This window comes from Taudactylus pleione, unplaced genomic scaffold (genome assembly GCF_031769625.1).
Source record: "Taudactylus pleione unplaced genomic scaffold, aTauple2 ptg000038l, whole genome shotgun sequence".
NCBI classification, from domain to species: domain Eukaryota; kingdom Metazoa; phylum Chordata; class Amphibia; order Anura; family Myobatrachidae; genus Taudactylus; species Taudactylus pleione.
In genome coordinates, this window is record NW_028284440.1 from 1,416,722 (window position 1) to 1,430,173 (window position 13,452).

Consider the following 13,452-nt stretch of genomic DNA (forward strand, 5'->3'; position numbering starts at 1 on the left):
CCACTTTAATTAACCTGTATACTAGTCTCGCTCCCCTAACACACTTCATTTACTCTATTTAGCAGGATCCCGGCCCTCCCATGTAGCTGAGCAAGTTTGGTGCAGCTTGGCACTCTCCATGAGTATAGACTGACTATTGGAAGGAACTAAGTAGTGCCAGCCAGCTATATTTATTATCATCCCAGTATTGTAACTGCAATAAAACTGTGGTTCTTGTACCAGCTTTACTGCCAATTAATGGCTATATTAAGGTCAACATTTCCATTTGGGTATCAGAGACTTCATTGTTTTTTCCAAAACAAAAATAGAGATAGTATATACCAACCTGACTAGGGTATGTCAATGTTGTTATACCCACCTACTAGAGGAGGAAATATTTGTGTAAGGATATTTTCCATTAATATACACTGAGAGCAAGAAGCATTCCATCATTAATGGACTCAAAGGGATATTATTCCATTAAGTCAATGGACATTTATTTCATATCGCAAGCATCATTAAATAAGTTAGGGAGATGCAGACTGATCAGATCAACCCTTGAACTTACTAAACTAAGGTTTAACCATAAGACCACAGTTCTCTGTGTCAGGGATTGTTATGGATATATGATAATATTCTTTATACATGATATATTGCATCATTGTTCAGTTATAATTAGTATGCATCGTTAATGTATAAAAATGTGCATTCTTGCTTTTAAAATTTGTAATGTGATACTTTGTGTTCTCACTACCTGAACAGCAATTTATATTGCTGTTTAAACTATACTCAGGATTGTATTACTTAATTGAGGGAGTACAGGGGGTGTCCAAGGTCACCACATCAGGAGAAGAGCAAATAACAGGTGGTCAATTGTTACATATGTGTGGTGTTTGTCACGGCCAGGGTATTTCAGCATGGCGCTAGGCGAGTGTTACCTGTGAGCTCATTGTGGCGCGGGCTGTCTGGTGGCGGAGCTGGTGTCTGGCGGGGGGCTTTGGCTGCGCGCGTTGTTGTGCGGGCCTGTTGTCACTCTGCGCTGGTAAGGCCTGGCGGCATCTCCATTCCGTTTGGCATGGGCGCCGCCATCTTGCCTTCTGGCCATGTGATGCGGCTGGCCAATCCTGGTGAGTCACATGTTCCCTCCGGCCAGTAACAGCACGGCATGGGGTATTTAGGAAGGGTCAGTGCCTTCCTTCTTTGCCAGTGCAACGTGTATCTCAGCCTAGCTGAGAGGGAGTTCTCTGTGCTTATCCTGTTAATGTGAATTCGCTGTCTGCCAGTCTGCCTGTCAGCTCCTAGCTCCCACTGGACTACCCCGCTTCCTCCATCACCCTTGCCCATACCTGAGTGTCTGAGCCTGCTGACATCCTGTGCTTCAGTTCACTACCTGCAAACCTGGCTTGATTATTTTCAGTTCACTACCTGCAAACCTGGCTTGATTATTTTCAGTTTCACTACCTGCACACCTGGACAGCTCTAATTGTTTCTACTTGGACATTAACCCTTTTGCTCCCACCACAGAACTCTTGTGCACATTTATATATTCCTGGACTTTTATTTACTGCCACATTATATGTCTACTCAAGCACTTATTACAAATCCTAGTTTTATTTTCAAATCTGCTTCTGTGATTGCTCCTGCTACCACCCCGGGTCCACAAACAACCCAGAACATAACAGTTTGCACTGACCACATGGAGCCGGCCACGGATCAGGAGTCAGTAGTGGATTTGTTCCGGTGCATTTCTGGTCGTTTAGAGAATCTGGAAAACATGCAGCATCAGATGGCTCAATTTCTGCAAGAGATGTCCAAGCGACAGGATAGTTTGCAAACTTCCTTTTCTACCCCTGGAGTACCAGCATCTACATCCGCTTTAGCGTCTGGGAATACAGGACGCAGATCATCTCCCTGCTTACATCTTCCTTTACCAAGTAAATTTGACGGCAACCCTAAACTCTGCCAAGGATTCCTAAATCAGTGTGACATACATTTTACCCTGCAGCCTGACAACTTTCTAACTGCAAGAACTAAAGTGGCTTATATAGTCTCTCTGTTATCCGGCCAGGCCTTGGAATGGGCTTCCCCACTCTGGGAGCGCTCAGATCCGCTGCTGGATAATTACGCAGGCTTTGTGTCATCCTTCAGGAGGATTTTCGATGAACCTGGGCGTACTGTATCAGCATCATCAAACATCACACTGAGACAAGGAGTCCGTCCTGTCAGTCAATATGCCATGCAATTTCAAATTTTAGCATCAGAGCTCAAATGGAATGAGGAAGCCCTCACCTCGGCCCTCTGGCATGGGTTGTCAGACCGACTAAAGGATGATCTAGTCACTCGAGAGCTTCCTACTAATCTGAACGACATGATTTCGTTGTGTATCAAAGTTGACCTACGCTTCAGGGAACGTCAGGCTGAAAAAAACAGAACTGACCGGCAAAGCTCATTTACCCCCTCCATTTCTACCCGTCCCATTCCTTCCCCTACTGAAGAGGAGCCTATGCAGGTGAATCATACACACCTCTCCAAAGAAGAACGTCAGAGAAGAATGCAAAAGAACCTCTGTCTGTACTGCGGAGAGTCCGGTCACCTGCTGATCTCCTGCCCCCGTAAACCGGGAAATGCCAAATCCTAACTGATCCTGGAGACATTAAGTTAGGAGTTATGAGCCCGTCTCCAAAAATTAAAGATTTCACGATTACCCTAGCTTTGGATCTTAAACCCAAACCTGTCTTTGCTACTGCTATACTTGACTCGGGAGCAGCCGGAAATTTCATAACGTCTAGTTTCATAGATAAATTTCAGATTCCTTGTTTGTCTCTCAATCATGCCATCTCTCTGACCTCTATAGATGGACGCCCTCTAACTAACGGGATAGTCACCACAGAGACGCAACCAGTATTGGTCCGAATTGGGGCACTTCATTCTGAGTCCTTAAAATTCCTGGTGATATCTGAGGCCTCTCAAGAAATTGTTCTTGGTCTACCCTGGTTACGTCAACATAATCCCAGGATTGATTGGAGTTCTATGCAGATTCTGTCATGGGGTATGGACTGTCAGAAATCCTGTCTTCCAAAATTCGCACTGTGAGAAAGACAGTTCCATTAGTTTCTTCTGCCATTCCCAAGGAATATCAGATGTTCGCCGACGTGTTCTCTGAGCAACAAGCAAATATCTTACCCCCTCATAGGGAATGGGACTGTCCAATTGAATTGATACCTGATAAGATGCCACCTCGTGGTCGTACTTATCCGCTGTCCTTGCCTGAGACTCAAGCCATGACCGAGTACATCCGGGACAACCTGGCAAAGGGGTTCATTCGCCCCTCTACTTCACCTGCCGGAGCTGGATTTTTCTTCGTTGGCAAGAAGGACGGTAGTCTAAGACCAAGTATTGATTATCGAGGCCTCAATGACATTACTGTAAAGAATCGATACCCTCTTCCCCTGATTCCTGAGTTGTTTGATAGGGTCAAGGGCTCTGTCATTTTTTCTAAATTAGATCTGAGAGGGGCTTACAACCTCATTCGTATCCGAGCTGGCGATGAATGGAAGACCGCTTTTAATACCAGAGATGGACATTTTGAATATTTAGTAATGCCTTTTGGATTGTGTAATGCCCCTGCTGTCTTTCAAAGTTTCGTTAATGAGATTTTCCGGGATCTGTTATATGTTTCGGTTGTTGTCTATCTGGATGACATACTGATTTTTTCACCCTCTGTGGCTAAACATCAAGAACATGTTAAAGAAGTTCTGACCCATTTGAGAGAAAACCACCTTTACTGCAAACTGGAGAAGTGCGTCTTTGGAGTGCCCAGTGTACCTTTTCTCGGCTATGTAATATCTGGCTCCAGTTTAGAATTGGACCCCAAGAAGGTACAAGCAATTCTGGATTGGACCCGACCTCAGACACTGAAGGCCATCCAGAGATTGTTGGGCTTCGCCAATTATTATAGACACTTCATTAAGGGATTTTCTACACTGCTGGCTCCCATTACAGCCTTAACCCGCAAAGGTGCTAATCCTGCCCAATGATCACCTGAGGCAGAGTCTGCCTTTCATGTTCTAAAACAGGCCTTTATCTCAGCACCAGTTCTTCGATAACCAGATCTGGACAGGCCTTTTTTGCTGGAAGCAGACGCATCATCTGAAGCCGTGGGAGCAGTCTTGTCTCAACGTTATGAGGACAACCGAGTCCATCCGTGTGGGTTCTTTTCTAAAAAATTCTCACCTGCTGAAAGGAACTACGCCATAGGTGAGCAAGAACTACTAGCTGTAAAGTTGGCGTTGAAGGAATGGAGATATTTGCTAGAAGGCGCCAAGTTTCCATTTACTGTATTTACGGACCATAGAAATCTCCTATTTCTCAAAAACCTCCAATGTGTGAGTCCTCGTTTGGCCCGCTGGGCAATATTCTTTGCCAGGTTTCAGTTCACCCTGACCTTCCGGTCTGGAGCACTTAATCAGAAGGCTGATGCCCTATCGAGATCTTTCCTCTGTGATGATCAATCTGAAAATCAAAGCAATACCCCTGTCTTGGAATCAAGAGTCTTTGCCGCATTACAAGTTCAGCCTCCTACGGGAAAATCATTTGTGGCCCCGGAATTAAGGAAGCAGCTTCTCACTTGGGCACATTCCTCTCGCTTCGCAGGGCACTCAGGCACTCGGAAGACCTTGGAGTTCCTGAAAAGACATTATTGGTGGCCTTCTATGAAGGCAGATATAATGGAGTTCATCTCTTCCTGCTCCTCCTGTGCCCAGCATAAATCATCACGACAAGCTCCCCCTGGGGAATTGCTTCCATTACCAACTCCATCACGTCCATGGACGCATCTCTCCATGGATTTCGTCACAGACCTGCCAGTCTCTCAAGGTTTCAACACTATCTGGGTTGTAATAGACCGATCTTCTAAGATGGTCCACTATATACCGTTGAAGAAGTTACCTTCTGCCCCTGACCTGGCACAGTTGTTTGTCCAACACATATTTCGTCTACATGGCCTTCCTGCTGAAATTGTCTCTGACCGTGGTGTGCAGTTTACTGCAAAATTCTGGAGGGCTTTGTGTTCTGTTCTTCAAGTGAAGTTAAACTTTTCCACGGCCTACCATCCGCAAAGCAATGGCTCCACCGAGAGAGTTAATCAAGATCTAGAGACTTTCTTAAGAATTTTTATGTCATCTTCCCAGGACAATTGGGCCACCTTGCTGCCATGGGCTGAGTTTGCACATAATGCTTCCTACCACTCGTCAACTAACCAAACGCCATTTCAGGTTGTATATGGCCTTCATCCTCGTGTTCCCGAATTCCGAAGCCTGCCTGTTTTCGATATTCCGGCCGTGGAGGACACGGTGCAGAATTTTGCTGCCATCTGGACTCAAGTACGGTCTGATTTGTTGAAGGCATCCTCTCGCTATAAGACCCAGGCCGATAGGAAGTGTAGAATAGTTCCACGCATGCAAGTTGGAAGCCAGGTCTGGTTATCCACCCGGAATCTTCATCTGGGGGTTCCTTCTATGAAATTTGCACCATGCTTCATTGGTCCCTTCTCCATAACAGAAGTCATTAATCCAGTGGCCTATCGTCTACAGTTACCCCCATACCTAAAAATCCCTAATTCCTTCCATATTTCCTTATTGAAGCCCCTGATCCTGAATAAATTCCATAGTGCTCTACCTGCTTCTCCTCGAGTCCAGACGGAGAGAGGAGTTGAGTTTGAGGTTGCCCAGATCTTGGACTCTCGTCTACGCAGAGGTCATCTACAGTATTTGCTGGACTGGAAAGGTTACGGTCCAGAGGAACGTTGCTGGACCGATGCTCGTGATGTCCACGCTCCCACACTCATCAGGAGATTCCATTCTGCCCATCCGGAGAAGCCTGGTGAGTGTCCTGAGGCCACCCCAAAAGGGGGGGGTACTGTCACGGCCAGGGTATTTCAGCATGGTGCTAGGCGAGTGTTACCTGTGAGGTCATTGTGGTGCGGGCTGTCTGGTGGCGGAGCTGGTGTCTGGCGGGGGGCTTTGGCTGCGCGCATTGTTGTGCGGGCCTGTTGTCACTCTGCGCTGGTAAGGCCTGGCGGCATCTCCATTCCGTTTGGCATGGGCGCCGCCATCTTGCCTTCTGGCCATGTGATGCGGCTGGCCAATCCTGGTGAGTCACATGTTCCCTCCGGCCAGTAACAGCACGGCATGGGGTATTTAGGAAGGGTCAGTGCCTTCCTTCTTTGCCAGTGCAACGTGTATCTCAGCCTAGCTGAGAGGGAGTTCTCTGTGCTTATCCTGTTAATGTGAATTCGCTGTCTGCCAGTCTGCCTGTCAGCTCCTAGCTCCCACTGGACTACCCCGCTTCCTCCATCACCCTTGCCCATACCTGAGTGTCTGAGCCTGCTGACATCCTGTGCTTCAGTTCACTACCTGCAAACCTGGCTTGATTATTTTCAGTTCACTACCTGCAAACCTGGCTTGATTATTTTCAGTTTCACTACCTGCACACCTGGACAGCTCTAATTGTTTCTACTTGGACATTAACCCTTTTGCTCCCACCACAGAACTCTTGTGCACATTTATATATTCCTGGACTTTTATTTACTGCCACATTATATGTCTACTCAAGCACTTATTAAAAATCCTAGTTTTATTTTCAAATCTGCTTCTGTGATCGCTCCTGCTACCACCCCGGGTCCACAAACAGCCCAGAACATAATAGTGTTTATGCTGTGTACATTAGACTATATGTGACAGAAATTGTATTACATTTGTATTAGACTTACTCTAGTATGCCTAAATTGCTTAATAGGGCTTTTTCCAAGTAGGCCCATGCCTACTATTGATACCTGGGTGGAGCTACTGGATTAGTAAAAGAATGTACACCACTTAGCAGGCGTTTAAGGGTGGGTGCATTAGACAACAATAGAGCAGGTAACCGAGAGTCCCTTTATAGAGGTAAAAGGGGGATTACATTTATTTGGTGGCACAAGGGGTCTGCAGCACCCTACAAAGTACATATACTGTAACAGTATGAACAGAACAAGAAAAAAGTGATTTACAGTACAAAACATTGCAGAACATGTACAATGTTTATTGGGTTGGGTACAGGATGCCAACGCTCAGGATCCCGGTGGTGAGAATCCCGATGCTGGCATCCCAACAGGATTAGGATACCGACACCTGTTGGTAAGTATTCTAACCCTACTCCTACTCTTACCCCTAAACCTAACCCTCCCTCCTTGCAGCCCAAACCTAACCTCCCCCTGCAGCATAACTCTAACCCTAACCTTCTCCCTAACCCCAGAGCCGGCCCTAGGCATAAGCATTCTAAGCAATGCCTAGGGAATTCCACGGCTCTGCAATGCAGCTCCAACTCCCTCCCCGCGCTGCCATGAACGGAGCTCAGCTCCGATTGGGCAGTACAGAAGTCTGGTAGCTGTGGTGACAGCCTGCCAGGTCAGAGTGAGTTTCTGCACAGAAGCTCATTCTGACCTGGCTGGCAGTGTCAGGTGAAAGTACGAAGTGTTCTGGTTGTGCATCAAAGCACCCAGAATTGCGGTCATTGTAAAAGTCGAGCTCGGAAGCTGCACAGAGCAGCTCCAGCTCCTGACTTTCAGGTTGGTCAGCAGTCAGCACGCATTTTAAGGCACGCAGTGACGTGATGTCACATGATCACGCCTTCCAGGAGCTGAGGACAGAATGGCACTCACAGCAGCCACTACCGCTAGCATGCTGACAGTCACAGTCAGCAACCTAGGAGGATCGAGTAAGGTGTTGCTGCTGGAGGATACAAGCAGGGAGCCAGGAGGAGGACTCGGCATGTGATTCAGCAAGCCTCAAAGTCCTAATGCCTTCATAGGTGGGTTGACCGCCTCATCAAACTATATATCTATATATGTATATATTGGAAACGTGTATACAAAAAAAGCTACTATCAAAAAAAAAGACTTATATTCCGAGGACTGGCTACGACTCTTCTAGTAAATCACCTTTGCCTCTCTTATGAATGTCTTCTGGTGGCTGGCAACACCCCATAACACTATTTTATGAACCCCCATTATCACATTCCTCTGGTTGACCCTTTGTACTCTAGGTGCCCGTATTTCCGTATTGTACTCTAGACAGTCACTGAATAACTCATCCTGTCCTCATAGATTGCAGTCAGATAACTTAAAACTAAGGATTAATGCTTTATAACCTTACAGCAGTTACATAATAACTAAGTACAGTCTCTGATAACCTGTCCTATGACTTTTACATTATTGTACTCACTGTCCACCCTCTTGTTTTGTCCCACCTCTCCAGGGGTCCCCCTTCTCTCTTCAACCTATCTTTCACCATTTCCTCCCACTCTTTATACCTCTTTATACCTCTCTCTCTTTCCACCCCACCCTCCTCATTTGCTCATTCTATAACATCTTCTCCTCACTCCAGGCACACCTCCATTCCCCTATAGGCTCTGCATCTGCCTAATGTTCTATCCCCACTCTTCCAGTTACACCCTTGAACTATCTGAGTACACTGTAAAATCCACCAACCTCATCCTCATTTCCCCTTCCTTTTCTCCTGTGCCCTCTGAAATGGTATATCAATTAGTATGAAATTCACCTTTATCCATGAGTACCAGTCCACTCCTTTTGAGGTCACTCTATCTGCCTCTTCCACTCAAATTATCTTTATGCCATGGTCATCTACAACCGCCCTGGTCCCTCCTCCCACTTATTTGATCTCACCCAATAAACCTCCTCCCATTCTAGAATTACTCACTTGACCTAGTCTTTTTCTGCTAATTTCCACCTCCATTACTCAGACCACATGTTCTTTTCTTTGGCATTTCGCTTCCACCTTCACCCCACCCCTCACAAGGCTGAAAGGTTATGCTCACCAAGCACAACTTTGTCGCTCTCTACCTGCTTTCTTCTTCTCTTAAGTGAAGACCCTCCTTTCTCCCATTTCCACCCTCTCCTGCCCTAAGCAAGTTATCTCAGTTTATAACTCTACCCTCTCCTCAGTTCTGACTCTGCTGCCCAGGCTATGGGACCTATTCATCATCACTTATTTTTTACAAAAGCAGGTGAAAATTAACACTTTCACATACTTTTGTAACAAATAAGTGTCAGGACCATTCATCAAGTTCAGAAAAAGCATTTTTTTGAGAACTTGATGGTGTAACTGAACGCCATCTTGAGTTGGTGTTCAGCCCCCTGATAATCTTCACAGGCTGCTGTTTACACAGCAGTCTGTGAAGATTTACATGTCAGCCACAGCAGAGGGATCTATTCAGACCAGCCATATACCCACTCCCCCAATGGACCTTTGCGGAGCAGAGCCATGAGTGACAACTCACAGCTCTGCCTCCCTATATATTATAAAGATGAGATTTATTTCATGATGAATATGGCCCATAATGTTCACATATAAACAAGAATATTGGTAGTGGGATTATATGCTAGGGGGCACCATCCAAAATCTTGCCTAGGGCACCAAAATGGCTAGGGCTGGCCCTGCCTAACCCTCCTGCCAGTGCCTAACCCTAACCCCTAACTCTCCCCCTAACCTCAATACTTACTGTCCGGATGCCGGTGGTTAGGATGCTGGCACCAGGATTCTGTCTGGTGTCAGGATTCCGGAGCCGGCACCCAGACAGCAAACCAGTATTGTATATATTGTTTATAATTGGAACCCGTACTGTCATGAAATAAAACTGGGAATGAAGAGACAATGAGATAAGAGGGTCCTACTTACAATCTATAGGAAAAAAGGAATGTGAAGAGTATGGGCATTAGCGCCAGAGACAGCACACAGGTCCAGCTAGAATGCAGTGGGAAAAAAGTGTTTAGTGGTATAAAGTGATCCAGTTACATAGCCTGTTTGGTAGATTGTTTGAGTACATAAAGAGAATGAATGTAAGTTTATCTTGAACTGTGTACAGTTGAAGTAAGTGGGTAGAACAGTTCAAATAGGTTACAAAGGGGGATTGGAAATTTGCTAAGCTTGCCTAAAAAGAGGTGGGTTTTCAAGAAACACTTGAAGGCTTGGAAGCCAAGATTAAAGTCTTGTCTGGGAATATGAGCAAGCAATGAGTGTGGATGAGAGGCAGTGGCGTAGTGGCATATCTATAATGGGTGCAGGATGTGCGGAGCACACAGGCCCCTGGGTCCAGGGGGGCCCATACCATACACCCTGCATTCATTTCTTTTACACTTACCTCTATGGAGTACCGTGTCGGCTGTGCCAGTGCTACAGAATTCACCGGGAAAATGGCACTGTGGCCATTTACCTGCCATTTTGCACATGCGCAGTAGACAAGGAAAATACTTCCGCACCACGAAGACCTGCACCTGCGCTGTAGACTCTGCCACCAATATTGGTAAAATGTATGTAGTTTACTGCGCTAACTGAATCATACTGAGTAGCTTGTTTAAGTAAATAGTCAATTTGTGTGAATGAACAGGCACTAAAGGAATAAACAAAATTAGAATGAAGGTAAGATCTATGGTAAAAATTTGAAACTAAAAACAATAAAATTCAGGAAGATAAAATAATGTTGAAGTAAACATAAAAATAAAAATGCTAAAATAAAAAGTAAAGAATAAAATAAATAAGTAACAACATCTTTAAAACATGTGCGCATAACAATTAATGTTTAAAACTCTTTAGCGAACCAGTGGTGGAAGTGGGAATGAATGGTCCGATAAAGTCCTGCTCCGTGGTCCTAATAAATGCCCTATATGACCCTACCTTCAGGCCGGCGGTGCAGTGGCTGTATTCTCTCCTTTAAGGCGTCCATTCAGCCTCCTCCCGATGGCTCCAGCATTTGTTGGTGGTCGCAGCAAAGACGGCACTCGGTGATGACGTTAGATCCTGCTGGGACCTCATGGTGTGGACTCCGGTATTGCCTCTTGCACACTGATCACAGTGCTGTTCCTCCACTTTCTCCCAATGCGTTTCACGCCTCTGGGGTGCTTTCTCAAGGATGGTTTGATGCTTCCAGGACAGGAAACCTGAATACAGAAACGGCACCACATACCTGAAGGTAGGGTCAGATTAGGACCTTCAGTGCTTGAGCATCCATCCCCGCTTCCACCACTTCTTCGCTAAAGAGCTTTAAACATTAATTGGTTATCTGTTATGCACACATGTTTTTGAGATGTTTTTACTTAGTTATTTTATTCTTTACTTTTTATTTTAGCATTTTTATTTTTACTTCATATTGTATTTCCTGAATTTTATTGTTTTTATTTAGATTTTTTTCACCATAGATCTTACCTTCATCTAATTTTGTTTATTCCTTTAGCGCTTGTTCATTCACACAAATAGACTCTGGCACCACACTAGAATATACTAGCGCTCATTAGTGCTCTGCAGTGCTGGATAGAGAGGAGAGGGCCTGGATGGAGATACTGCACATGGACCCCCTCCTCTCTTAATACTCCCTTTATTAGAGGTGCAAATCCTTGGAGATAAATTTAGACAAGAGAAGATATGTTTGTTGGTACAGCAATGTTAATGTCTCTGCGCCTGATACATTACGGATCGCCCTTGCGAGTGTAGCTGCGATTACGCACGCAGACCCACTGCGAAAATATGCTAATGTTTGCAATCGCAATGCCGTCATAGCCCAAAATAAGGACACCCACTTTCCCTGCAAACCCATCGGTAACATCAAGTGCCATCGGAGCCTCATGCACAATTACAACAGGTCTGACCTTACTCAGAATTTGCTAACCTCATCGCACGCAGTGAAAGCTCAAGTTGCGTATGCCATCACAGTGGCTAATTTATGCATGCCCATGTAACGGCGTTCAAACGCACTGACACGCCTGCGTTTCGCCGACCAGCCTCTGTCTAACCCCCAAACAGTCACTTCCTATCAATCACTCTGCGCTGGGTCTGCAAGTCACTGCGATCACACTGTGGAGCCTTTGCGCACGCACACTGCGATGCATGCACAGTATGCAACAATCGTCCGTCAGCATGAAATGAAAGTTCTGCATTGGCATGATATGTTCATATTCTGGAGAGTTTTGCTGTCTTCTGTTTCATGTCATTGTATGTTACTTGTTATGATCACTTTACAAAAAAAATATATAATTTTGCGTGTCATAGAGATAATGCTGAAATCCAAAAGATCACATCAAGTGCCATCGGAGCCTCACGCACAATTACAACAGATCTGACCTCATCGCACACAGTGAAAGCTCAAGCTGCGTATGCATTATGCATGCCTATGTAACAGCGTTCAAACGCACTGACACGCCTGTGTTTCGCCGACCACCCTCTGTCAACATCCCCTCTGTCTGGAGAGTTTTGCTAACTTCCGTTTCATGTCATTGTATGTCACTTGTTATGATCACTTTACAAAAAAAAATATACATTTGCGTGTCATAGAGATAATGCTGAAATCCAAAAGAGTCTAGGGGGTATATTTACTAAAGTGAGCGTTTTTAGAAGTGGAGATGTTGCCCATAGCAACCAATCAGATTCTACTTACCATGTAACTAGCACCTTCTAGAAGATAATAGCTAGAATTTGATTGGTTGCTTAAGGGAGAGATGTACTAAGTTCAGGAAAGTGATAAATTAGAAAGTTAGAAACTACCAGCCACTCAGCTGCTAACTGTCATGGTACAGGCTGTGTTTGAAAAATGGAAGTTAGGAGCTCATTAGTTGGTAGTTCATCACTCTGCAATTTATCACTTTCTAGAGCTTAGTACATCTGCCCCAAAATCATTAATCAAAACCTAACAAACACCTGAATAAAGAGGACCCAATTGGTACAGTAGTGGTAGAAAAGGAAGAGTATGAGGCAAGTCTAGGAAAGCCTATCATGAAGCTTGGAGGGGCACATGAGTTGACAAATGGGATGGTAATTTTACAGAGAATTTGGGATAAAACAATATATTTTCAGAACTGTAATAATAACAACCACATGCTTTAGCAGTGATGGAAATATACCAGTGAAGCCAGAGATTACAGATTTATATGTAACCCTTGCTTACCTCGAGGAAGTGAGACGGTCCACTGCAAGCCCATGGGTGTATTGTGGTGGGTAGTAAACCTGTTATTTGTTTCCATAGTAACCAAAAATGGGAAACAGAGACTTATAGAAGGATCACACGCTAATAATATACTTTATTTATCAGGAATCCAACAGATGATGGTTTATACAACTTGGGGTAATAATTAGGGATGTGCGCCGGACCATTTTTGCCGGATTTGGATTTGGATTTGGTTCTAATTCGTCGTCCGGCTTTGGATTTGGATTTGGATTTGCCAAACTGCGGTGACTGGCTTTGGATTTGGATTTGGATTTGGATTTTTTTACAAAAATTGACAAAAAAAGCTAAAATCACATAAATTGGTCTTTTTTTTCTTCCTAGAGTATTATTAACCTCAATAACATTAATTTCCAGTCAATTTAGACCATATCACAGCTTATAATATTGTTTTCAACATTATTGGCCAAAGGTTGCAGTGAGCTGACT